Genomic DNA, 23,827 nt, shown 5'->3' with positions numbered 1-23,827 from the left:
AATTAGCCTCTCTATTGGGCCAGATTGCATTATCACACTGACAGGTATAACATATCAGTCCAAAGTTTAAGACTCATGAAATGAGGGAAAGGATAGGGGAGGGGAAGGTGATGTAGAGATGGGTGTTTCTGTAGAGGTTCAGCTCCCAACATGGTGGAAGTGGTTGAAACACTTCAATCACCTCTAGAAAACAACAATGGAGATTTTGACATTTGCCTTTGAGATTTACTTCAAATCCCTGTCAAGATCAAGCATAATGTTCCTGGGAGGAGGGAAAGAGGACAGGGGATGTCAGCATGATGGTGGAGTGAGTTGTACCTTAGTCTATCCCCTCTAAGTTACAACTAAACAGACATTCATTAACCAAAGGAGGATTGCCTAAACAGCACAAGGAGATGCCTGAGAGATCCATGCACCCATACATCTTAAGGTGGGTGGACTGGATCCCCAGGAAGCAGCAGAACTGGGTAAGCTGACATCACCACTACCCCTGGTGGCAGAAATCCAGGTCATGGGTCCTCATACAGTGGCCATTGTGACTGTAAGAGGAGGAGGGGCAGCCCAGACAGTGCGTAAATTTTTTCAGGACAGTGGTCCAGCCAGCAGGAATGCCCACCATGTAGCAGCAGACCTGCCCATGGGAGTGCTCCCCACCAAGTGGCAGTGGGTCGGCCCTGGATGAGGAGCCCCAGCCACTGGTGCAACAGCTCAGCTGAGCCACCTGGGAGCACAGAGCTTGCCAGCGAGCAAAATAAAGTGCCCATGCCCTCCCACAGTGCAGCAGTTTGGCTGGTCCCCTGCCCAGCAAAGTGGTCCAACCCACAGGAGAGTGAACCTCTGGGAGAGCACAGAGGCCCCACCTACACATGCATGCATGACCCACCAAGTGGCTGAGGCCAGCCCCCACAAACACTGAGCAGCTCTACCAGCAACTTCCAGCAGATAGGGTGGGATCAGAAAACACAGCTCCTGCCTCCACCTCCAGTGGTGGTAGGTGGAATCTGTGAGCTTATACCACCACAAATGCACTGGCAAAGGATAAATTCATCAAAGGCCATGAACCGTAACACTTCAGAGCAGATGGAAAATGACAAGTCTCCAGAACCCATCCTGAAGTCACAGAAGTTTACAATCTAAATGACAGAGAATTCAAAACAGTTGCCGTAAAGAAACTCAGTGAGTTACAAGAAAACTCAAAAACACAGTTCAATGAGCTCAGGAATAAAACTAATGAGCAAAAAGAATTCTTCACCAAAGAGATTGAAGCTAAAAAGAAAACCAAACAGAAATTCTGAATATAAAGAACACAACTAAAAATAAAAAAATAAAAATAAAAAATTATGTTTTAAAATATAAAAGATAAAAGAAAGGAAAATATCAAAAATAACTATAAACACTTTAATTTAGTCATAAATTCACAATGCGAAAAGAATAATTTGTGATAACAATAACTCAGAAAGAGAAGAGGAAAGGGATGGAAACTGCTTAGACTAATTGAGATAAGAGGCTGTCAGAAAATGGACTATCTCATCTATGAGATCTTTCATAAAAACCCCATGGTAACCAATTTAAAAAGTCAGATCAGAGCCACAAATCATAAATAAAGAGAAAACTAAGAAAACCATCACAGAAAACCACCAAACTGAGAAGGCAGTCAGAAATACAAGCAAAAAGAAACAAGGGAAATATAGAACAACCAGAAAACAAGAGATAAAATAGCAGTATTAAGCCCTCATATATCAATAATCACTCTAAATATAAATGGATTGGATTTTACAATCAAAAGACACAGACTGGCTGGATGGATTAAAAAACAAGACCCGATAACATGCTATCTCCGGGAAACACTTCTCAGCCCTAAAGACAAACATAGGCTCAGAGTGACGGGATGGAATATGATACGTCAAGCAAATGGCAGTCAAAAGAAAGCAGGTGTTGCCATACTCATATAAGACAAAGCAGATTTCAAGATAAAAAAGACAATGAGAGTCAAAAGGGGCAGTATAGGGCCTGGCCCAATGGCCGAGTGGTTAACTTCACATGCTCCACTTTGGCAGCCCAGGGTTTCACAGGTTTGGATCCTGGGCATGGACATGATACCGCTTGTCAGGCCATGCTGAGGTGGCATCCCACATGCCACAACTAGAAGGACCCACAACTAAAAATATATACAACTATGTACTGGGGGCTTTGGGGAGAAGAAGGAAAAATTTTTTTAAAAATCTTTAAAAAAATAAAAAGGGGGCAGTATATAATGATAAAAGGGACATTCCACCAAAAAGACGTAACACTTATGAATATATATGCACCTAACACAGGAGCACCAAAGTATATAAAGTGACTACTAACAGACTTAAAGAGAAAAACTGACAACAGCACAATAATCGTAGGGGACCTCAACACCCCACTTACACCAATGGAGAGATCATCCAGACAGAAAGTCAACAAGGAAACAGTGGCATTAAATTAAATACTAGACAAGATGGACTTAATTGATATCTATAGAACATTCCATCCAAAACCAGCAGAATACACATTCTTCTTAAGTGCACGTGGAACATTCTCAAAGATAGACCCTATGTGGGGAAACAAGGCAAATTTAAGAAGACTGAAATCATATCAAACATCTTTTCTGACCACAATGCTATGAAACTAGAAATCAACTATGAGAAAAAAGCTGGGAAACGCACAAATAGGTGGAGATTAAACAAACTGCTGCTGAACAACCACTGGATCAATGAACAAATCAAAGGAGAAATTAAAAAATACATGGAGACAAATGAAAATGAGAACATAACATACCGACTATTATGGGATGCAGCAAAATCAATACTAAGAGGGAAATTTATAGCAATACAGGCCTCCCTCAACAAACAAGAAAAATCTCAAATAAGTAATCCTAAACTACACCTAACAGAACTAGAAAAAGAAGAACAAACAAAGCCCAAAGTCAGCAGAAGGAGGAAAATAACAATAAGTTAGAGCAGAAATAAATGAAATAAAGACTAAAAAGAAAAATAGAAAGGATCAATGAAAATAAGAGCAGTTTCTTTGAGAAGATAAACAAAATTGACAAACCCTTAGCAAGACTCACTACAAAAAAAGAGAGAAGGCACAAAAAAATAAAATTAAAGATGAAAGAGGATAAATCACAATGGATACCACAGAAATACAAAGGATTATAAGAGAATACTATGAAAAACCATATGCGAACAAAGTGGATAACCTAGAAGAAATGGATAAATTCCTAGACTCATACCACCTCCCAAAGCCCAATCAAGAAGAAACAGAGACTCTGAATAGACCAATCACAAATAAAGAGATTGGAACAGCAATAAAAAACCTTGTAACAAAAGTCCAGGACCACATGGCTTCTCTGGAGAATTCTACCAAACACTCAAAGAAGAGTTAATACCCATCCTTCTCAAACTATTCCAAAAAATTGTAGAAGATGGAATGCTTCTTAACTCATCCTATGAGGCCAACACTACCCTGATACCAAAACCAGACAAGGATAACACAAGGAAGAAAAATTACAGGCCGATATCGCTGATGAGCATAGTTGCAAAAATTCTCAACGAAATAATGGCAAATCAAAGACAGAAGCATATTAAAAGGATCTGACACCATGATCAACTAGGATTTATACCAGGGACACAAGGATGGTTCAACATCTGCAAGTCAATCAATGTGATACACCATATCAATAAAATGAGGAATAAAAATCACACGATCATCTCAATAGATGCAGAGAAAGCATTTGACAAGATCCAACAGCCATTTATAATAAAAACTCTCAATAAAATGGGTATATAAGGAAAATACCTCAATATAATAAAGGCTGTATATGACAAACCCACAGCCAACATCATACTTAACAGTGAAAAACTGAAAGTCATCCCTCTGAGAACAGGAATATGACAAGGGTTCCCACTCTCACCGCTCCTGTTCAACACAGTACTGGAAGTTTTGGCCAGAGCAATTAGGCAAGAAAAAGAAATAAAAGGTATCTAAACTGTAAGGGAAGAAGTAAAACTCTTGCTGTTCAGAGAAGACATGATTCTCTATATAGAAAACCCTAAAGAATTCACCAGAAAACTATTAGAAAGAATCAACAACTACAGTAAAGTTTCAGGCTACAAAATCAACTTAGAAAAATCACTTGCATTTCTATACACTAATAACAAACTAGCAGAAAGAGAACTCAAGAATACAATCCCATTTACAATCACAATGAAGAGAATAAAATATCTGGAAATAAGGGGCTGGCCCGCTGGCACAGCAGTTAAGTTCCCACATTCTGCTTCAGTGGCCTGGGGTTCGCCAGTTCGGATCCCGGGTGCGGACATGGCACTGCTTGGCAAGCCATGCTGTGGTAGGCATCCCACACATAAATTGGAGGAAGATGGGCATGGATGTTAGCTCAGGGCCAGTCTTCCTCAACAAAAAGAGGAGGATTGGTGGCAGACGTTAGCTCAGGGCTAATCTTCCTCAAAAGAAAAACCCAAAATCTGGAAATAAATTTAACCAAGGAGATGAAGACCTATACACTGAAAACTATAAGATATTATTGAAAGAAATAGAAGAAAACATAAATAAATGGAAAGATTTTCCATGCTCATGGATTGAAAGAATAAACATAGTTAAAATGTCCATATGGCCTAAAGCAATCTACAGATTCAATGCAACCCCAATCAGAATCCCAACGACATTCTTCATGGAAACAGAACAAAGAATCCTAAAATTTATATGGAACAACAAAGGACCCCAAATAGCCAAAGCAACCCTGAGAAAAAAGAACAAAGATGGAGGCATCACAATCCATGACTTCAAAATATACTACAAAGTTATGGTCATCAAAACAGCATGGTCCTGGCACAAAAACAGACACACAGATCAATGGAACAGAAATGAGAGCCCAGAAATAAAACCACACATCTATGGACAGCTAATCATCCACAAAGGAGCCAAGAACGTACAATGGAGAAAGGAAAGTGTCTTCAATAAATGATGCTGGGAAAACTGGACAGCCATATGCAAAAGAATGAAAGTAGACCATTACGTTATACCATGCACAAAAATCAACTCAAAATGGATTAAAGACTTGAACGTAAGACCTGAAACCATAAAATTCCTAGAAGAAAATATAGGCAGTATACTCTTTGACATTGGTCTTAGTAGCATCTTTTCAAATACCATGTCTACTCAGGCAAGGGAAACAAAAGAAAAAATAAATAAATGAGACTACATGAGACTGAAAGTCTTCCGCAAGGCAAAGGAAACCATGAACAAAATGAAAAGACAATGCACCAACTGGGAGAAAATATTTACAAATCATATACCAAATAAGGGGTTAATTTCCAAATATATAAAGAACTCATACAACTAAAAAAAAACAAAAAACAGCCCAATCTAAAAATGGGCAGAGGATATGAACAGACATTTCTTCAAAGAAGATACACAGATGGCCAACAGGCACATGAAAACATGTTTAACATCTCTAATTATTAGGGAAATGCAAATCAAAACTACAATCAGATATCACCTTACACCTGTCAGTATGGTTATAATTAACAAGACAAAAAATAACAAATGTTGGTGAGGATGTCGAGAAAAGGAAACCTTCATACACTGCTGGTAGGAATGCAAACTAGTGCAGCCACTGTGGAAAATAGTATAGAGATTTATTCTCAACAAATTAAAATAGAAATATCATATGATCCAGCTATCCCACTACTGGGTATTTATCCAAAGAACATGAAATCAACAATACAAAGAGATCTATGCACCCCTACGATCATAGCAGCATTATTTATAATAGCCAAGAGATGGAAACAACCCAAGTGCACATCAACTGATGAATGAATAAAGAAGATGTGGTGTATATATACAATGGAATACTACTCAGCCATAAAACTCTGAACAAAATGGGCATAGAAGGAAACTACCTCAACATAATAAAGGCCATATACGACAAACCCATAGCCAATATCATACTCAATGGGCAAAAAGTGAACCCCATCCCCCTGAAAACAGGAACGAGACAAGGATGCCCTCTATCACCACTCTTATTTAACATAGTACTGGAGGTCCTGGCCAGAGCAATCAGGCAAGAAAAATGAATAAAAGGAATCCAAATAGGGAGGGAAGAAGTGAAACTCTCGCTGTTTGCAGACGACATGATCTTACATATAGAAAACCCCAAAGAATCCATTGGAAAACAGCTAGAAGTAATCAACAACTACAGCAAAGTTGCAGGGTATAAAATCAATTTGCATAAATCAGTAGCATTTCTATACTCCAGTAATGAACCAACAGAAAAAGAACTTAAGAATACAATACCATTCACAATCGCAACAAAAAGAATAAAATACCTTGGGGTAAATTTAACTAAGGAAGTGAAGGACCTATATAATGAAAATTACAAGGCCTTTCTGAGAGAATTGGATGATGACATAAGGAGATGGAAAGACATTCCATGTACATGGATTGGAAGAATAAACATAGTTAAAATGTCCATTCTACCTAAAGCAATCTACAGATTCAACGCCATCCCAATCAGAATCCCAATGACATTCTTTACAGAATTAGAACAAAGAATCCTAAAATTCATATGGGGCAACAAAAGACCCCGAATTGCTAAAGCAATCCTGAGAAAAAAGAACAAAACGGGAGGCATCACAATCCCTGACTTCAAAACATACTACAAAGCTACAGTAATCAAAACAGCATGGTACTGGTACAAAAACAGGTGCACAGATCAATGGAACACAATTGAAAGCCCAGAAATAAAACCACACATCTATGGACAGCTTATCTTTGACAAAGGAGCTGAGGGCATACAATGGAGAAAAGAAAGTCTTTTCAACAAATGGTGCTGGGAAAACTGGAAAGCCACATGTAAAAGAATGAAAATTGACCATTCTTTTTCACCATTCACCAAAATAAACTCAAAATGGATCAAAGACCTAAAGGTGAGACCTGAAACCATAAGGCTTCTGGAAGAAAACGTAGGCAGTACACTCTTTGACATCAGTATTAAAAGGATCTTTTCTGACACCATGCCTTCTGAGAGAAGGGAAACAATAGAAAGAATAAACAAATGGGACTTCATCAGATTAAAGAGCTTCTTCAAGGCAAATGAAAACAGGATTGAAACAAAAAAACAACCCACTGACTGGGAAAAAATATTTGCAAGTCATATATCTGACAAAGGCTTAATATCCTTAATATATAAAGAACTCTTGCAACTCAACCACAAAACATCAAACAACCCAATCAAAAAATGGGCTGGAGACATGAACAGACATTTCTCCAAAGAAGATATACTGATGGCCAATAGGCACATGAAAAGATGCTCATCGTCGCTGATCATCAGGGAAATGCAAATCAAAACTACACTAAGATATCACCTTACACCCATTAGAATGACAAAAATATCTAAAACTAATAGCAACAAATGTTGGAGAGGTTGCGGAGAAAAAGGAACCCTCATACACTGCTGGTGGGAATGCAAACTGGTGCAGCCACTATGGAAAACAGTATGGAGATTCCTCAAAAAACTAAAAATAGAACTACCATACGATCCAGCCATCCCACTACTGGGTATTTATCCAAAGAGCCTGAAGTCAGCAATCCCAAAAGTCCTGTGCACCCCAATGTTCATTGCAGCACTGTTTACAATAGCCAAGACGTGGAAGCAACCTAAGTGCCCATCAACAGACGAATGGATAAAGAAGATGTGGTACATATATACAATGTAATACTACTCAGCTGCAAAACAGAACAAAATCATTCCATTTGCAATAACGTGGATGGACCTTGAGGGAATTATGTTAAGTGAAATAAGCCAGCGAGAGAAAGATAATCTGTGTATGACTCCACTCATATGAGGAATTTAAAACTATGGACCAAGAACAGTTTAGTGGATACCAGGGGAAAGGTGGGGTGGGGGGTGGGCACAAAGGGTGAAGTGGTGCACCTACAACATGACTGACAAACATTAATGTACAACTGAAATTTCACAAGATTGTAACCTATCAATAACTCAATAAAAAAAAAAAGAAATATCATATGATCCAGCTATCCCACTACTGGATATTTATCCAAAGAACATGAAATCAACAATACAAAGAGATCTATGCACCTCTACAATCATAGCAGCATTATTTATAATAGCCAAGAGATGGAAACAACCCAAGTGCACATCAACTGATGAATGGATAAAGAAGATGTGGTGTATATATACAATGGAATACTACTCAGCCATAAAAAAGGCAAAAATCATTCCATTTGCAACAACATGGATCAACCTTGAGTATATTATGTTAAGTGAAATAAGCCAGACAGAGAAAGATAAACACTGTATGATTTCACTCATATGTGGAAGATAAACGAACACATGGATAAAGAGAACAAATTAGTGGTTGCCAGAAGGTGGGTGTTGGAGGGTGGGCGAAAGGGGTAAAGGGGCACATATGTATGGTGACTGATTAAAATTAGACTATTGGTGGTGAGCACAAAGCAGTCTATACAAAAACTGATATATAATAAAGTATAACTGAAATTATACACTGTTATAAACCAATATGACCTCAATAAAATAATTTCAAAAAAAAAAAAAGAGGACAGGAAAGTGGGATATTGAGATTACTTCAAGGACAGCACCTTGCTCAACTCTCCATCCCAACGCTGCAAGGAGCCGACAGCTGGCATTTTCACGACTGGGCATCTGAACTACTTGCTTAAATGTTCTCCCTAGTCCCATCCCCATCCATGTTTTGGGTTTCACCAGAGGGAAAAGCAGGCAGAATGCAGGGGAGTGTTGGCAGCTGGGATATTGTTCTCCTATCTGGGCATGTCCAAGTCATAGACTCACTGACCATCAGCTCTGGATGGCCCCTAAACTTCCCACAACTTGACAGATGAGGAGCCTGGTGATGAATAAGGTGCAGAGGTATGTGAGGTAAACCGGGGAGCAGAGGGAGGGCAGGAAACTTGGCTTGTCCAGGCAGAGTAGAGTTGAGAGAAGACTGAAAGGTTAAAACATTCCACTGAGGCAAGGCCTGTAAAAAGGGTTAAGGGCCTCTTCACCATACTCTTTCTGGGCTTGGCAGCTGCCTCTCAGAAGTCAGTCAAGCTGGACACCCCTCTTTCCCAGGTTTCAGGAACCCCAACTGAGCGATAACTCTCCTCGAGAATGTGGGTTGAAGGAAAGTCCTTGGTGGTGGCCAAGCTAAGAATAACAGGCTACTCTCTTACTCCTAATTACCCTCAAGTGGCCACCACCCCTTTTCCTGCTGGTAGCGCCTGCTCAGAGAGCCTGTCCTGTTTGCCTCACTTGTTTAATCTGGTTGGGGGCCTGTGGCATAAGACTAATGGCAGCTGTGGTCTCAGACACAGACCGTAGTGAATTCTACCCAGATCTTGCCTCAGGCTCTGCTTAAATAAGCCAAGTGGGCCAAAGAATTTAGCTGTGCAACCTTCAAGAGATTTTCACCCACACATGATATGCTTCCATTTCTCCACGAAGCAGGGGGAAGAGGAGGTGCAGGGTGATGGAAAGAGTGAGACCTAGATGTCAAGGCAGTAGATATGGCTTCTAGTCCCTGCTTTGCAGCTCACCAATCATAAGTGTTGATGGATCACCTAAACTTGCTGAACCCTCTGGGTCTAAATTCCACCAACGTCTGCAAGGGAGGATGCGTAACATGATCCACTGGGTACAGGAGAACAGTATCAATGGTTTCCTTTTTTCCTTTTTTTTTAAGGAAGATTAGCCCTGAGCTAACATCCACCGCCAATCCTCCTCTTTGTGCTGAGGAAGACTGGCCCTAACATCTGTGCCCATCTTCCTCCATTTTATATGTGGGAGGCCTGCCACAGCAGGACTTGATAAGTGGTGCCATGTCTGCACCTGGAATCTGAACCCGTGAACCCTGGGCTGCCGAGGCAGAGCACGCAAACTCAACCGCTACACCACTGGGCCAGCCCCTTGATTTGCTTTCTATCTTTAAGAAATTAAGCTTTTATATGTTAAATATACACATGGACACTGGCACCCTCTCTTGGTCCTCTTAACAGAAAGTCACGGTCAGGTGTGCTGGATGAGGTCTCTGCGTGTGAAGAAGGAGTGTCAGGGAAGTCAGTAAAAAGTTTCAAAAGTATCAAGAACACCATCTGAAATATGAATTTACACTCATTAATGTTGAGGAGGAATCTCCCCTAACTGTGTAGTACGAATGGAGATATGAGCCAATGATAGAACTTTTAAAATCACATTCAACGTTTTTTTTGTCAATAGGGTTTTACAATCAAAAACATTTAGAGACCACCTCTTGGCCGTAGGACATGAGAGGATACAAAGCAACACAACACCACTGTCATCCAGTCCTGAGTAAACCCTGTTGGAAGTGGAGGTGGACACCTGAAACAACAGTTTTGACAATGATGACATGTTTCACGATATAGGAAAATGGAGGCAAACACGACAGAGAGGGGCATCCATGCTTTGTAGTATGTTTGTCTCAGGCTCGAGGCCAGGGGCAAAGGAGGAGAGCTGTCAACAACCACATCTTTCTGGAGCTGGGCCCCAGGGGAGAGTTTAACGCATTCTTGGGCTGCTGACGGAATGTCCGTCCTGTTCTTCTGGAGAAAGACGCAGGCATGCCAGGATGAGGCTTGCGGGCCTTCTGCTCATTGGTATGAAGAAAGGAGATCATTGCCCAATCGTCTTCCCTGGAGACTTTCCTGTGGGGCAAGGGGGCTTCTTTAGACAACAGTCAGTTTTTCCCTACTGATCTCTTCAGCAGCGATGGGACATTAACTGCGCTGTCATCAGCGCCCAGGGTACCTACCCCCATGCTGCAGAGCCTCTCCACTTACCTCCCTCCCTAGGATCTCCCACAAGACACTCTTGCCCAGAAGAGCAAAATAACAATTCCCCAAGGGCTAGGGGCTAGGGGTCACTTCACCTCCTGCTCGAGTCATCATAGCTGTTGCAAAACTTATAGCCACAGGCAGTTGTAGATGGGAAAGGACCCCAAGCCTCTAGTTTATTCTGCTGGTCTCTGTGGTTGGGGTTGGGGCCTGAAGAGTCATCATCGTCTGCTGGGGTTTGGATGGGAGCCCAGCAAATACCTGGGAGCCGGGGAGAGCTCCGGAGCTGCCCCTGCTTGGAGGTGGAGGTGGGAGTCTACACCTTCCTTTGTCCGGCCCCCAGGCTCTGCTTTACCATGCCAGCAGACGCTGTGTGTGGGCCAGGAGGCTGGCAGCCTAGGGCTCGAGGATTTGGAAGCAGGTGGGAAAGACAAGTGCCAAAAGCCCCGAGGATGGAGACATGAGCTGGGCTCCTGGGAATGGAGGCCTGGAGCCAGGCGGGTTTGGACTGAATAACTGGCCGTGCCCTACTCTTTCCGGGGCAGGCTGAGTCTGTGGACACTCACTTCTCATGGCCTTGCACACAACTCTTCCAGAGATGTCTCGTTCTGGAGAAGTCAGGATTTCCGAGATGCCAGGAAGCATCCTGAGGCTGAGAGAACTCCCCAGAGCTGATGAATGCCAAGAGCATGGTAAGATAACAGCTGAGTTAAGGCCGCATAGGCAAACACTGGGTGGACACATGCTGCCTCAGTGACCAACCCTGACCACGTGGCCTTGGAGGTAGAATTTTCAAAAGCCCTGGAGACCCCATAGAGCCAGTATGTGGTTCTGAGGGTGCTCTGTGCAAACAAGGCTGGTCTCTCAAAGGCCTTTCTGGGAGTCTCATGTTGCAGGTTCTAAATGAGGGGATCCCATGCTAAGAGGGACTTTTTCAAACTTCGGGTCACAACACATTGTGAGTTGTGAAATCAACTTGGTGGATCCCCAAAAGAAAGAGGAAGGAAGGAAGGAAGGGAGGGAGGAAGGAAACAGAAGATAATAAAAACCATTGCAGGACATTTCTTGTTTCATAAAACTTATATATATGCATGGAATACTAGGTCATGATAACAACTTATTTCTTACTACGGGTTGCAGTTAAAAAGGTGAAAAACACTACCCTAGGAAGAGCCTTTCGTTTGAGTTTATTTCATTGCTTACAGTTTCTTCCACTTATTCATCCCATTTTCACCATCTGGAACATAATCAGAGAGAACAGTCCTAACATGAGTTAGCAAAGATAAATGAGTTCACCTTTCCGAACTTAATATTTTTTTAATCTCTAAAAGGGAACCGATTGAGAGGATGGCCTGGTGGTTTCCGTCTCTAGGAAGCCATGACTCTGTGTCTTCAGAATGTTCTTTGGGAGTTTGCTGAATTAGAGTCTTCGCTTTATTCTCCAAAGGCCCATAACCATAAAATATTCAAGGAGAAAAAAAGGGCCCTAAAAAAGGGAAAAGCAAACAGTTAGATGGGAGTGCTCCAGAGAGAGCTCAAAGGGCACATTTTTACCTGGAGAGCAGCCTCTGGGCAGCTTATAAACCTCTGTCCATGGGGACAGAGTCTCTGGGACCCTCACAGAACAAGGTGATCCACTGCAGCTCTGGCACCACGGCAAGAGGTTCTGAGGGTGCCAGCCAGCCTTGAGGACAGCAACTAGGCTGCAGAAAAGGGGAGCCCATCAGCTGAGGATAGGCTGCAGCCCCGTGGCTGGACTGCAGCCTGCTCAGGCTGCCCAGACCACCCGCAGGCACCACCCAGAGTCTGGCAGAGAGGCTGAGAAGCCAGACTCTGCCTTTCCCCAGATTTTGTGAAATGAAGTGCACAGGGGTGGCCTCAGCTCTGGCACCTCTGGAATCTCTCCTCCCAGGTAGCTCACACCCGGGAGGGCTCTTCATTTCTATTCCGACTGTTGAGTGTATGGCATGATATCTTGTACATCGCGAGTGCTTAGCGATTACTCCTTGGTGTAATTTTGCAGAGATGAATACGGACAAAAACACGATCCAAACATCTGATAAGGAGCGCCACCCCTCCCAGGGACAAGTGAGAATACAAGAAATGTTAACTTCAGGGAGAAGAAAGAGAAGATTAGTGCTTCCTGCAGCGGTTCTGCTACATGTGTCATATAGCAGTCAAGCTGGAGGAGTTGAAAGCTGTTAATTCTGTAGCATAGGAATGCCGCCTGTCATCAAAATCTTCGAGAGAAGAGAGTATGGATAGCAACCTCCCTTCCCAGTCCTTGGCTAGGGAGAAACGGGATCAGGAGACAGTGAGTAATAACAACAAAACCAGGAGAAGTGAATCTCCTCTCTTCTTGCTTTTCTACTTTCACAAAACAACGTTCTTCCTAAGAATAAAGCTGAAGGGAGAAATCCATCTTTGTTCAATATAAATACAAGATCGTTCATTATCAGGTGATAAACCATGCAATATAGACAACATATGCCACAAAGACCAGAGAGTTGACAGGTCATTTTGGCCTGGAGATGTGGTGAGAAGTTGATGTGATAGACAGGACCTGAAAGAGGACAGGGTCTGGAGAGACAGATGACAGCAACCAGTTCAGGGACAGGGGGAAAATGAAAACAACTCGGGTAAGGACAAAGGGATGGGGCTGACGAGAGCATTTGCTAGGGACTGTAATAACACGTATAATCCTGCAAATCTGCCAAACCCAGCACCTCTGAGTTCTCCAAAGCTGGCTTAGCCAGATTGTGGCCCAACAGGTGACAAGCCCAAGGAAATATTTTAATTTTTGGAGGCAGCATGGAACCGTAGAAAGTGGAGAGAGAAGTCTTGGGCTCAAGTGGCTCTGTCACTCCCCAGCTGTAAGAACTTTGACAACTCTGCACATCAGTTGTACAACGAGGAAAGTATTTTCTACTCTGCCTAACTCAAAAGCTCGTGATGGACAGCAAATGGAGAGCTGTGAAAAGACACTCACAGACAATTACTATGGAATACTTAGTACTCATCTTCTACCACTTTTGATAAAGTTTATTTTCAAGATGCCAGGGTCACCTGTCTGGCCAATTAAGTACCACAAAAGTGGCTTCTGAGTGATCAACCTCTTCCAGAGGCTCATGGAACTTCCTGAGGCTGTCCCTAGGTGTTGATTATTAGAGATTCCCTCTTACACTTTTTTTCCCATGAGAATCACAGCTAGCTTTTCCACGATGCTTTAGGCAAGGGGATTTTTTTCTTTTACTTTCATTCCAAGCAGAGAATCCATCCATCAGATAGAAGGACCTCCAAAGGGGTACTTCCTTCCTTCTGTTTCTCAGAACAGATCTTCCATTCCCGAGTTCAATCAAACAATCTGTGTCTCTCATTTTTTTTTAAACCTTTCCAGAGAGAAACTTCCCATGCTACTCTCTTAATGAACTGTTTCAGTGCTGAACAAACTTCACTGTTGGACGGTTCTTCCTTCTGTTTAGCCTCAGTCCATCCCTCTTGGTCCAGATACTGAGGGTTTGAGAAGGGGTGCTTGTCAGACAGTCTAGCATAACTGTTTCAGAGGCCATGGCATCAGCTGACTTGCTGGGTTCTAGCACTGTCCTTCCGCGAACAGCTGTGTAAACTTGGGCAAATCACTTAACCTCTCTATGCATCAACTTCCCAGCTATTCAGCTTGCCCCTCTGAGCCATGGTTTCCTCTTCCATAAAAAGTGAATGGCAATATCTTCCCTGCCCAAAGGAGGTCACCAGTGCGGGAAGACCTTGTGGGCATTTCTATTATAGAACATTATGTTGCAGTTACTATTACTATTTACTTATACATTCTCTCACTGGACAGTGAGGTGTAAGAAGGAGGAAACCACGTCTTTTTCACCTCTCCTGTAGCATCTAGAGCGATGCCTAGCACACGGCCAAGGAAGCAGAGGAATTTTTAGCCAAAATTTTCTACGGCGTTTTCCCCATCCACTAACAATTCCGGGTCTCAGGATGTACTCTTTACCCCCTCTCTTCTCTTCATATCATATCAATGTCGGGTGAGGGGATGGAGGGGGATGGGGACCAGGGCCCGGGGAAGCTGAGACTCTGTTTGCTTGGATGAGGTTCGCGACGCATTGGGAACGTGGTCAGCCGCGTTCGTGGCCGAGGGGACATCAGATGGGGACGATGACGCAACTTCAGACTCCGTTTTCCGTTTACTCTTTTATCCTAGCGTGTGGGGTCGGGCTGAGCTCCCTGGCGCTCTGCAGAATTAACGCGATGGCGAGCGGCGCCCGGAATTTCCCAGGAGCGCAGGAAGAACTGTTGGCGCCCGCGGCAAGCGCCCCTCCAGCGCCCAGGAGACGATGGAGAAGTCCTGGCCGGGTCAGCCCAGGTGGGAATGACGCACCTAGAAGAGGCGTCCGCACCAGGCTGGGTAAAACCACAGGCAGCCTGGTGGGGGGAGGGGGTGTGCATCCCAGATCATCGCAGGCAGAAGCGTGGATCTGGACACATAACCATGGAAAATTCTCATGCACGGAGGGCAGAAGCCTGCCGTGCGCTACGAACGGCAGCCGTTGAGGACCACACTGGGCACAGACTCCAGGCGACGGTGGGGTGGTTGATTCCAAGTCAAGGTGGTAGCAGCGCGGAGGGAGCTTCGGGCAAGCGAGGACTGGACCTGGGGGCGGGGCCCGGGGGCGGGGCGGGTCCAGGGGCGGGTCCTTGCGAGGGGCGGGGCCAGGTGCTGGGCTGTCTCTGCTTGTCAAAAGGCAGCAGCCGAGCCAGAGGCGCCGGGAGCGCGGAGCAGCGTGCCCACTCGCCGGACCAGGTGCGGACCCCGGAGCGGCGGGGAAGGGGGTCCCAGGCTTGGGATTAGGCCCGCGGTGGGGGCATCGGGGCTAGTGGGCCTGAGAGCCCGGTGCAAGCGCTAGCGTCTAAGTCGCAGGGGCGAACTTGGCGACGGAGATCCGGGCTGTCGCGCCATGGCACCGAGGGGACACTGAGGTCTGAGAAGGAGCTGAAGTTCGAGCCAGGCTAGCGAGGGGAGCAGCGACCTCCTCGATGCTCAGGCTGCCTAACGCAGAAGTGCTCCACTAGCACAGTTCTCAGCACTTGGGCAACAAGAAGCATTTATTTCCTTCCTCTGTCGGGTCGCCCTGGCATGGAGCGGAGGAAGAGAAAGGGAGGAACTGGCTGTCGATGGTGCTAAGATCTCCTTGGGGATGGAGTGTGTGTAGCCCTGTTATTTTGTAGGACCCACAGGTGGTCACCCGACATGGTGGAGTTGGATCTTTTGAGTAGAGTTTTTTTTCTTTTCTTGACTTTTTTTTTTCTTAATCACCAGTAATTTTAGACCTAGTTGGCCCTAGTGCACTGGATTGATTTTTTCAAGAGAGCCTGTTCCTAGATGTCCAGGGGAACTCGGGGACAAGCACCTGAGTGAGGAGGGGGCTCAGGGAGTAGTTTCTGTTTGGGGGATGAGGGGCCCTGCCTTTGTGGGTGGTGGGTGAGGAGGATTCAGTTGAAGTATCTAGGAGGGAACAGCGTGTGGTCTTGAGGGAGCAGTGGACACTGCCCCCCTCCCCCCATGGACCACTGAGGTTGAGACCCAGGCTGCCTGGCCAGGGACAGCCCTGGGTCTCTGAGCCCAGGCCCTTCCCGAATCTCCTCCTCCTCCTTCTCCTCCTCCTCTTCCTCCTCCTCCATGTGGTGAGTGAGTCAGCCTCCTGTCTGGGCTCAGTTGCAGCCAGAGGGGCCAGAGCCCAGGCAAGCACTTGGGCAGGCATTTTCTGAGCATTGCAGAAGCTCTCCTGGGCAGAGTTCAGCTCTGCTTCAGCTCCCTGCTGGAAGACTGTCTTCCTCGTGGCCAGTAGTGGCCACTCCTGAAGGGGATACCCAACACAGCAATGATTATGGGATGGCTGTGGTATGATTCCAGAAGGGGTTGAGTGTGAAGAGACCGTGGCTTTGTGGTAAATCCACATCTCTTATCCTTCCCCAGGATCAGGAGGTGTATCCCAGCGCTGCAGACTTTTCCAGCCCCTCGTTCCATTTCTGCCTAGTGATCTTGTTAGCCGCCCGTGTCTGTTAGTGAGGTAGGTGTGCACAAGAACTCGGGAGGGTCCTGGGACTAGGGAAGCCATGGTGTTGGCAAAGAAGGTTTTAACCCAGGCTAGGAAGTGGGGGTGGTTTGCTAAGGTGAAAATGGATTATCTGGACCCTGGATCCTCAACTCTGTGAACTGAGAGTGTTGTGTGATGTGTTGGGGGACCTTCCTCAACCAGTCCCTGTCCAAGTGCTGGAGGGGATTGTGGATCCTTCTGGAATGGTGTCAGGACTGAAATGCAGCCAGACCAGGAGGTAGTAAGACTGCAGATTTCTCTCTGGCCTTTGTTTTGGGGGCTTTAGATCCTTGAGCAGCAATGGGGGCCCTCGAGCTGATTGCCCTCCATTCAGTGGCCTCTCTAGACCCATTTGCGAAGAATCCACAACAGGCTGTGGGGCTGACTCAAATTGTAAAAAGCTGGGGAATTCTCAGTCTGTGCCCTGGCTGGGTCCCATGGCTTCGGTTTGGCTGGACCCTGATCAGCCACAACTTGGACCTTTTCCAGGGTAAAGGAAGAGCTGGAGAGTGGGATAAGGAAGTGGGAGTTAGAAAGCTTTCCCGACCCTCACGGCTCTTCAGCCAAGGCCATCACTCTTTATTTGTACAATATTGTGGAAAGTCTGGTGCTGTTTGGGGTGCCCTGGTGATTTGCGTTTATGGTTTCTCAATCTTCTCCCCCTACTCAACCTCAGAACTGATCCTCTTTTTGAAACTAAGGCCCAGAGGAAGCACCAAGAGGACTTCCTGGACCCCCACCCTCCACTCCCAGAACAAATAGCCAGTGTCCAAAGCCACTGTCCTCCATGTTTGGAGGAAGTCCTGGGGCCCAGTGGGCCAGACCAACTGGCTATCCAAGACAGGGGAGGAAGTCCCGGTTGTTCAGATTTACCCCGCATCCTCTGGGGGCAGTGACCTCCTGGCCGAGCTCTGCCTCTGGAACCTCTGCTAGACACCTGCTGTTGCTTCACTGGGTTCTAGTGGCCAGAAAGCCAGAGTCAGGAGCACCTGGAAGTCTCCCGGTTTGTTGCTGGACAGGATGATTCTAGGACTCTAGCTTTCCATTGTCACTGCTTCAAGTCTGTTTTGGATGCAGGGAGAGGGAAGTCAGGAAACAACAGGATTCGATTAGGAGCCTCTTGTGTGCCCAGCTTGGTGCAAGGCCCTCTGAGGCTGACAGGAAGCAGAACCCACCAGACCATGCCTCTTCCCCGAGATGGTCTGAGCCCCAGAATGGGCAGCACTCTCGGGCTCTCTCTCCACTGCTGTCCAGTTCTGAGAGGATCCAGCTGGGCAGCAGCCGCTGGCTGTTGCTCTGAACCTCTGTGGCCTTGTTTCTAGTTATGCTTTCCTCTGGTTCCTTTGTGTCCCTCTCCTGTGTCACTGCCCTCCTGGTTGGGCTAGAGAGTGACCATCTAATTTATTGTCCAAATTGGGATACTTTTGAGAGTGATAGGAGGTGCTATTTATAGTTATGTTAGGACGTTAGAAATAAACCAAAACTGTCCAGGGCAAGCTGGAACATTCAGTCATTCTACTGAACACCACTCCAAACCCAGGGGAAGTCACAGCGATGAGGGGAAGATGGGTGGGTGTGGGTTTAATGAGAAAAAGACGGGTAAGTGCTTAAGGATGAGGGGAAGATGGCGGTAGCTTAATTCTGAGGGCGGCCTCGATGCCCGAGCCTACTCCCTGGCCTTGTCAGCTAATTCCAGTCTTTTCCCTGAGGGCAGCACTGCTTCCAGCCACCTCTCCCAGAACCCAGCCTACTGTTCGGGTGACTTCCCTTCACCTTTGACTTGTGACTGGCCTCGCCTTTGGTTTTTCTGCCCCACCCCTACCTCAGACAGGGACAGGAAGGCCTGCCAGCTCCCCTTCAGCTGCCCCTGGGGGAATTGGGGTTCATATCCGAGCCAAGCTGTAGCCTTGTGCTTCCTCTTCCCTCTTCCCCATGTCTGCAGCCTCTTCATTTTGTCCATCCAGCTTCCCAGACGTCTGGGGGCCACCCCACCCCACAGGAAAGTCCAGCTCTAAAGCGGGTAAACAACCAGGAAGGGCAAGGTAGTCAAATCTTGCCATGTGGAAAAAGGGCACAGGTCACTTGTAATCAGGTTCCTGGAAAATGGTAAGCAAAGTGGAGATCAGAGCCAGAGAGAAGCTTCTTAGCAGGAGATGTGGTCAGTTCCCATGGACACTGGAGTCTGACTCTCCAGTCTGGTCGGACTGTTGGGGAAATGGTCCAGGGTGGGGACAGACTGTTCTTGCTCAACCCAAGCTACAGGCATTGGTGGCAGCAACTGTATCCTGCCGTGGTGACATGTGGAAGAGAAACTACCCCCCCTCTTCTGAATCCTTGGTCCTCTTGGTCCAGATGCTCAGGGCCGGCTCCCTACAGCGTCCCCAGAGGTCTGGTGTGAGTGATGGGCATTGGGCGTGGGGCCTGGAGTCTCCTTAATGACTGCATAGTGACTCTGTCTGCTCTGGCAGGAAGGAAGTCATTCTCATCACCAACAAATGAAAAGGGCAGGTGAAGACCCCTTAGGAAGTCTCACCCTTTGAAGAGACTTGTGATGAGGGGGAAGGGGAAAGACCCCCTGGGCTGGCAGAGGAAGGAGGGGCTGGCTGGTCGGTAAATGGCAGGAGCCATAGGCAGAAGCAGCAGGCGCTTGGAGTTGGAGTGTGTGTCATGCTTTTGCAAACCTGCCCTGCAGGTCCCATGCCAAGGAATAGACCAAGCAGTGTTCCCAGAACCAGATGCCACACAAAGTCCCCATTCTGCGCAGGGGAGAGTCTGGTCCTGAGCAGGGCGTGGGCAGCTGCACCAGTGGGAAAGTGGAGTCTGGGCAGGACCCGGCAGCTTGTTCCTGGGAAGCTGCTGCCTCTGACTGGCCTTCTGATGATAGGTTGAAGCTTTGAGATGTTATGCAAGGTGTGACATTCCAGGCACTGTGGGGCACCCAGGAGGCCCAAGGCTTTGCTGGTGACACATCCTGTGTGTGCCACCTGCTGGCACTGGAGTTGTAGCTCCAGGAACAGCTACTCACTGAATGAACAGCTCAGTTGTACCAGGTGCCAAGCTAGGTACATGACATGCACGGCCTCCCAGACCTGCCACAACCTTGTGAGACAGGAGCGACTGTTATGTTCCTTTTACACATGGGAAACTGAGGTTCAGTGAGGTTGAGCAATGTGCCAAGGTGACACAGCTGGTGAGTGAGAGAGTCAGGACTCACACTTGGGTCTGTCTCAACCTCTGTGGAACCCTACCACCTCTGCGTGTATGGGCAGCCACAGGGCATTCAGGGCCATGCCTGGCACATAATTTTTGTTGTCGTTGTTAGTGCTGTCTAGTTGATTCTGACTCCCAGAGCCCCTGAGTACAGCAGAGCGGAACCCTGCCCAGTCTTTTTGCACCATCCTCTCACCTTCCGGCGCTATATCAGACAATGCTCGGCTGCTATTCATAAGGTGTCCATGGCCAGTTTTTCCAGAAGTGCATGGCTAGGTCCTTCTTCCTAGTCTTTCTAGTCTGGAAGCTCTGCTGAAACCTGTCCACCATGGGTGAACCTGCTGGTATTTGAAATACCAGTGACATAGCTTTCAGCATCACAGCAACACCCAGCTGCCACAGGATGACAACCGACAGGCAGGTGTTGTGGTTCCCTGACCAGGAAAGAAACCCGGGCGACAGCAGTGAGAGCACGGAATCTTAACCACTAGACCATCAGTGCATATAATAGGCCTGCAGTAAATGTTTGTGAGCTTCAGGGTTAGATGTACTAACTAGTTTGAACAAGTTGACCTGGGAGCAAGCTCAGTTTGCCACAGGTTGCTCTGGGCACAGTGGCATCTCAGAAGGAGGCTCCCTCTGCCACCACCCTCAGGCCTTGGTGCATCTCCGGCAGTCTTGGGTACCTTACCTGGGTAAAAATAGACAAGAACCCGAGAGAGGTAGCTCTGTGCAGAGAGATGGCATGGCATCAAAGAAGGCTTGAATGGTCTGGAAGGCAAATAAGAAACACTCTTTCAGTTTCAAACAAGCCACTTTATTGATAACCTGCTATGTGCAAAGTGCACCAAGAAAGAAAAGGCCACGATCTCATTGGCCAGCTGGAGCTCTTCTCACCGTGCTTACATTTTCCCCTCCTGGCTACTCCTTATGGAACCCTCCTGAGCCCAGCCCACCTGGAAGGAGAAACAGACTCTAGCCTCTACGGGGAGCCTCTGCCAGGCGCTGTGCTCATCACTTGTCTTCATAATCTTCCCAGCCTCTCTTTGGAGTAAGTTACTGCGATTCTCTCCGGCATGTATAGAGGAAATCAAGGGTTAACGAGATGTAGTGACCTGCCTGTGGCAGTAAGGTCAGCCCGTGACCACTGCTCTACACTGCTTGCTGGTGTTGGGCTTGGCCATACAAGCCACTCCAAGTGCCAGAGCTCAGAGACAGAGGTAGGAGGAGGAGAAAATGCTCAGCCTGTCCCTCGGCTGACTTGTCCCTCAGCTGTGGTTTCCAGGGTTCCTTGGGATAGGACTTGAATCTTAGGTAGTGCCGTTGGAAGCTGTGCTAGCAGCCTGGTGGAATAGGAGAAACACAGGGTTTGAGTTAGACACAGTTGGGTTCAAATCGTGGCTTTGTCACTTTTTAGCTTGTGGCCTTGGGCAAGTTTCTTCATCTGTCTGAATCTCAGCTTCCCTATGTGTAAACTGGGGGCAATAATAACTCCCTTGCAGAGCTGTCTGAGGATTAGAGATGATGTAAGTCAAAGGCATGGCACGAAGGAGGCCCTTGAAAAGCATATGCAGACAGTCGTTCGGTAGATCTAGGCTTCATTTCTAAAATGAGCAAGTTGTACCAGATGAGTTTCTAAAGTCACTTTCTGCTCTAACAATTGTACATCCTCCACGTAAGGACCTGGTTTCTGGCTTATGTGTGCACCTGTCTGATGTGTTCTGTATAGGTGGCCCCGCACACACCACAGCCTGGCTCAGACTCTGTGCAGGGTCTCCTGGGGCAGTTGACGCCCTTCCTCACTGGATTTCCACCAGCAGTGGGTGAGGGAGCCCCTGGCAACACGTCTTCCCCCACCCGTGGCTTTCTGTTCAGTTCAGCCACAAGCCTGGTGTCAGCACTGAGCATGTTCTAGATGCTCAGTCAATACCCACTGAATTGTATTTTTGCCCAGTGGATTGGAAGGGATGTATATTTTCCCTGGGCATTGATTTTGAGAAAAGGACATGAAAGTCCCAGAGCCATGTGTGTGCCAGCTAGTCAAAGCACATGGGGCCAGGGCCAGTGATGGGATGTACGTCTGTCCAGGGCTTCTTGATTGTTTAAAGGCTCCGAGGGAGGTGAATCGAAGTTTAACAGTCTCCATTGACCAATTGTTCAGAGCCTGGCGTTGTTCTTTGACCCTCTGACTTGTCCAGTCTGAGAAGCAGGGGATGGCTGGAGGATTGGGGTGGAGAGAACAGAGGAGGCGCCGTGTGGAAAGCAGCAGGATGCCCACAGAGAATCCCTTTCCCTTCCGAGGGTTGAACACTCTGCCAGGGGCTGCTAGGGAAAAGAAGTGTTAGATATACCCCATGTCCTGGCAGCCACATAAACAGCCAGCTGCCCACCCACCCAGCCACCCACAGGACAAAAGAATGTGGCTGGCTGAGCAGCTGCATGGGCCACCCCAGCCCGCAATCCTATAATTACCCATCTAGACTGTGCCTCCTAGCTCCAGGGGCAGGCGAGCGCCTCTGCCCTGGGCCTCATCTTGGTCACCATGACCATGCTGAGCTCCGTGGTAGGGCCCCACCTACCCCTCACACCCAACTCTGCCCCAATGTCTTTCTCTACACCAAACTTTGACCCTTGCCAGGCTAACATATCATATAATAGCTGACAATCATAATAAACCAATGGTTATTATAACTTCTACATTCCAGGAGCTGAGTTAAATGTTTTCCATGCATTTTCTCATGTATGCCTCTCAATAATCTTATGAGGTAGGTAGTATCGTTATTTCCATCTTATTGAAGAGGAAACTGAGATTGAAAGAGGTTAAGAGGCTAAATTTCTTGCCCAAAGCCATCAAGTTCCTAAGCCAGAACCAGAACTTAAATCCGAGTCTTTCTAAGTCCAGAATATACGTTCCATCTTCACCTGCGCCCAGCTCAGGCTTCCTCCCCTCGCCTTCCTGTCTGAGGAGGGCTGGAAAAGAGGCAGCAGGTGGTGTCGGTGGAGGGTGAATGGGACAGTTCCAGGCTGGCCAGGACCATGCTGGAAAACACCTTCGGGGCAGAGTTCTTTGTTCCAAATGGCTCTGAATTTCCGGACTTCTGCCAGGGGCGGGAAGATACTTCTGCCCAGCCTATTTGGCAAGCACATTGACATCTTGGGTGCCATGCTGTTAAGAAGTGGGGGCATGGTCTGCCTCAGGTAAAATTCCATTATAATGGACTCCATTTGTGGTCTGATGGGCTTTGTTGAAATAGAATTATGTTAACCTGTGTGCGGTGGAAGAATCAAGTATGCAGCTGAGAAACTGGAGGTGAAAAGGAGCTAACTCACCAGTGGATGTCTCTTAGTAAAGCTCTAGAAAGGTTTGGAGCCTAGAAGAAGAGTCAGACAGACTCCTGGTTCCTCCTTGAATGCCAGGCTCCTGGATGGCTGGGATGGGCCCAGGAGGGGAGGGCTTCGTCCTTATCTCCAGCTGACAGTGTTGTGACTCTTCAGTTGTCCTTTCACCCACTGTATGGTGAGCCCCTGAGAACAGGTCTGAATCACTTCTGTGAAGTGTCACCACTCAACATGATACCTAACACATCACAGATGTGCTCAATAGATGTTATTGGATAGAAATATGTCTGTAG

At 46.7% G+C, this 23,827-nt stretch overlaps 1 protein-coding gene across 4 annotated transcripts in view; it reads left to right on the top strand.

Moving 5' to 3' along the window:
• The first annotated feature begins 15,551 nt into the window (after window positions 1-15,551).
• The window catches only part of VDR (vitamin D receptor), a 53,944-nt gene continuing 45,668 nt past the window's right edge, over window positions 15,552-23,827 (top strand). The window contains exons 1-2 of one of the 4 annotated variants that reach the window (XM_070494299.1): window positions 15,552-15,691; window positions 16,865-16,958. The gene's annotated coding sequence lies outside the window, so the exon portion shown is untranslated. The remainder of the gene's footprint in view (window positions 15,692-16,864; window positions 16,959-23,827) is intronic. The other 3 variants (XM_044755915.2, XM_070494298.1, XM_044755916.2) reach the window with 3 other exon arrangements.

Source organism: Equus asinus, chromosome 22 (assembly GCF_041296235.1).
Source record: "Equus asinus isolate D_3611 breed Donkey chromosome 22, EquAss-T2T_v2, whole genome shotgun sequence".
Classification (NCBI taxonomy): Eukaryota; Metazoa; Chordata; class Mammalia; order Perissodactyla; family Equidae; genus Equus; species Equus asinus.
This window is presented reverse-complemented; position numbering and strand designations above follow the sequence as displayed.